The sequence below is a fragment of the Leptosomus discolor genome, chromosome 25, assembly GCF_034619465.1.
Source record: "Leptosomus discolor isolate bLepDis1 chromosome 25, bLepDis1.hap2, whole genome shotgun sequence".
In the NCBI taxonomy this organism is placed as follows: Eukaryota; Metazoa; Chordata; class Aves; order Leptosomiformes; family Leptosomidae; genus Leptosomus; species Leptosomus discolor.
This window is the reverse complement of record NC_141415.1, coordinates 3,336,141-3,339,832: the sequence shown is the minus strand read 5'-3', so window position 1 is coordinate 3,339,832 and position 3,692 is coordinate 3,336,141.

Here is a 3,692-nt window from a genome sequence, read left to right as displayed (position 1 = left end):
CTCTCGCAGCAGGAGATGCCTAAGCTGCCTTTTCATGCCGGTTCCTCCACGCGCGAGCTCACCGCGCTTTCAATACCGGGCGCTGGCAGGAGATGTGTCGGACAAGCTGAAGGGATCCCTCCCCTGCCAGGAAGGTCAAGGTGTGCTTAAGCCAGCTTTCCCCCCGCACGCCGCCCCGGCCGGCCTCCTTCCAGCCCGCCTCGGCGTGGGGTTTGGCCCTTGTCCCCCCTGGATCCTCACAGCTGCTCTCGGGGTCACCCATCAGCCCTTTGGTCCCATCCCGGGGACCCTCCAGGTGCAGGGGTTTGGCCACCGTGCTGTGCCTGCCGGCACCTCGTGGGTGCCCGCTGCAGCCACGCCGGCAGGGAGGGCTGCCCCTGCTGCTGGGGTACCCCACGGCTCACCCCGCAAGTACCCCAGGTCATGGCTCACCCCACGGCTCACCCCCCAGGTACCCCAGGGCTCAGCTCACCCCCCAGGTACCTCACCCCCCAGGTACCTGGCCAGTGCTGCTCACAGACCCCTCCCCCCCCCCCCCCCGGAGCTATTGCAGACCATTAGACCAGTTTAGACCAGTACAAACCAGGCCTAAGAACAGCAGGCACCGGTTCCTGCCCACCCTAACACACATGATAGCGTGCGTGCAACAAAGCGGGGCACAGGCGTGCAAACACACACACATGCACACACACGTGTGGGCCAGCAGGCCTTTCACACAAGCACCCCCCAACACTGACACCCCCCAGCACCCCCCAACCCCCCAGCCCGGCTCTCGCGTCCCCACACTCGCCCCTCCTGCGGGTGTTCTGTGTACGTGTGCACACATGTGTGTGTGCGTGTGCATGCGTGTGCCCGCTCATGCACGGGGGTGCAGCGGGGGGCCCCGTGGTGCCCGTGCCAGGGGCCCCACATCCCACTCTGTTCCCTTGGTGACAGACCCCCGTCCTCCGCTGGCATCTTGAGCCTGCCGCCAGCCAGGGCTTTTGTGGCTGGTTTTAATTAGAGGTTCTTAAGTGTGAAACAAAGCCAAGGGCAGGGGCTGGGGGGGGGGGGGCCCTTCCTCTGAGCTCCTGGGGGACCCCCGGGGGTCCCCGTCCTGCCTGGCATCGCGTGGTGCAGATGCTTCATCCCCCAATTTCTGCTTCATCCTTCTCTGTGCCCGTCCCCAAGGGATGAGGTTGGTAGGAGCTGGTGCTGCCAGAGCTGCCCTCCCCCCCCCCTCCCCAAAATATCACCCTCGCGAGCGGTGCTGGCCACCCCAAGAGCAGGGCAGTGTGCGGGGCCGGTGCCAGCTGCCGTGCCAGCACCAGCGTCACCCATGGGTGTGCACCGGGGGTCCTGTCCCCAGGGAGGAGGCTCAGAGAGGGGCCAGAGCTGCTCTGGGCTGGGGGTCCTGGGAACTGCTTGTGCTTCCGGGGGTCCAAGGCCAGGATGTGGGGGGGGTTCCAGCTGTGTCCCCATTCCTGGCCCTCTGGGGTGCAGGGAAGACCCCACAAGCACCCTGGCACCCCTTGGCACTGGAGGAGTCCCGGGGAAAGGGGCTGCATGGGGACCATGCCCTGTTCCAACAGGGACACCAAAGCCACCGGGCCCTGCGGAGGTGGTGGCACCCATGGGCCATCCCCTGGCAGGCAGCAACCTGGGGACCCCGGGGTGCTGGGGGCAGGGCACTGGCAGCACCGGGTGCTCACCAGCATCCCCCAGTGCTGTACTGGGGTGAAGTGACAGCAGAGCGAGGGGAGGGCAGGGAATCCTGGGTCCCCTGACCCTTAGCAGCTCCTGGGGGGCTGCGAGGGGGAGCCCTGGGGGAGCTGGGCTTGGCCTCATACTCCTGGTAGTGCCCAGCCTGGCCTGCTGGCAGCACCCACCCTCTCCCGCTGGGTGCCAGGATGGGTCCCTGGCCCCGCAGAGTCCCCTCTGCCAACCCCAGACCCCTGCAGAGAAGCTTTCGAGGAGGGGGCAGGACCCTCTCCCACCCAGCACACCCCTGGCAGCACCTGGGGACAGGGCTGGGAGCCTGGTGACAGGGACGAATGGGACCAAAGGGGTTCCTCAGCCACCCTGCATGTCCCTGCGAGGGGCCACCCCTGAGCAGGGGTGACCCCACCGGCTGCCTCCCTGAGGTGTCCCCTGACACCCCCAGCCCACCCAGGCGTCCCTCCCAGCGCTGGCTGGCAGGTTTGCTCCAGGTTTCCCCTTCTCTGGGAGGACTCAGCACCCGCTCTGGTTGGGACCACGTCCCTGTGTGTCTCTGGTGCCCAGAAGTCCTGGGGACCTTCTGTCCTGAGCCACCAGCACCCCACAGCACCCAGGAGGATGGGGGGGGGGTGTGGAGACAGCCCCTGCCACCCCCTCTGGAAGCGACATGCCCCCACCCCCCCAAGAAAGAAGCCAAAATCCGAAGCTTTTAGGAAGCCAAGATCCACGTGGCTGCACAGACACCCCCACACCCCCTCCGTCCCTCTCCCCATCCCCAGCTGGTGGGGCTGGGGTGAAGGCCACCAAGGCAGGGGACACCGAGGGGGTCACACAAACCAGACCCTGTCCCCCATGGGACCGAGAGGGAGCCGTGGCCGGAGAAGCCACCCCATGTCACGCCTCCAATGGGGGAGCCGCCGGGAGCGGGCCCGGGAGGCAGCCGCTCGCCAGGATCCGGCCTCGGCTCTGGCCCCCGCAGCCCGGCGCCCTGCCAGGCCCTTCGCCAGCAGCCTCCCCAGCCGGGGACTCGCTGGGCGGCCGCCAAGCGCCGGCCGTGCCGAGCCACCCTCCTCGGCGCATGGCGGCTGTGGGCTCGGCGCGGGCCTCAACGGCAGCACCTCCGGGTGCCCCAGCTGGGGTACGGGTGGGCGCCCGGCCGCCGGCACCCATCCCACCTCAGCTCACTCCACAGGACCCCCATCCCGGCCTCCTCCAGGGCCACGGGGACCCCTCCCTTCCACCCCCAACCCCTGCGCAGGACCGGGGAGCCCCCAGCATCCCGCCAACCGCTGTGGTGCCAACCAGCATGTCCGGGCCGGGAATGCTGACGGGGCGGGGGGGGGGGGTGGGTGGGTGGGTGGGTGGGGAGGGTGGCCAGGAGCGGGTGCGCATCGTGTGTCGTGTCCCCCCACCCCCCCCCCACCACCCCCCCCTCGGCTTTGATTTCTGGAGCCCCCCCTGCCCTTCCCCCTCGGCCAGGAGCCGCGCAATGGTTTCAATTACGCTCTGAAAGGCGGTGGGGCCCTCTTTTCACGGCAGCCCGGGTTTCTCCTGCTCACAACAAAAGCTTAAGTTACAGGAAAGGGAGAGAAAGGGAGGGAGGACGGCGGAGGGGAAGGAGGCAGCCAGCAGAAAGCCCCTCGCCCCCCCAGAAAGGAGCGGGACGGGGGCGCTGAGCTGCCTGCCAGATCCTTCCCCCCCCCCCCCCTTCTTCCCCTTCCTTGGGATGCTGCTTTGGGAAGGGCACCCCACCCCACCCCCCCCATCCAGCTGCCAACATTTGGGGTGGTTGCTTGCACTTTCTTTCCCCGAGGAGGGTCTCTGGTGTGTCCTGGATCCCCTCAGCATGTCCTGAATCCCACTGGTGTGTCCTTGTGTCTTGCCCTGTGTGTTCCAGTCTCTCCCGGTGTGTCTTCTTCCCTCCCCCCACTGTGGCCCAGTCACACCCAATGTGTCATGGATCCCCCCAGCATGTCCCAAATCCCTCTGGTGTG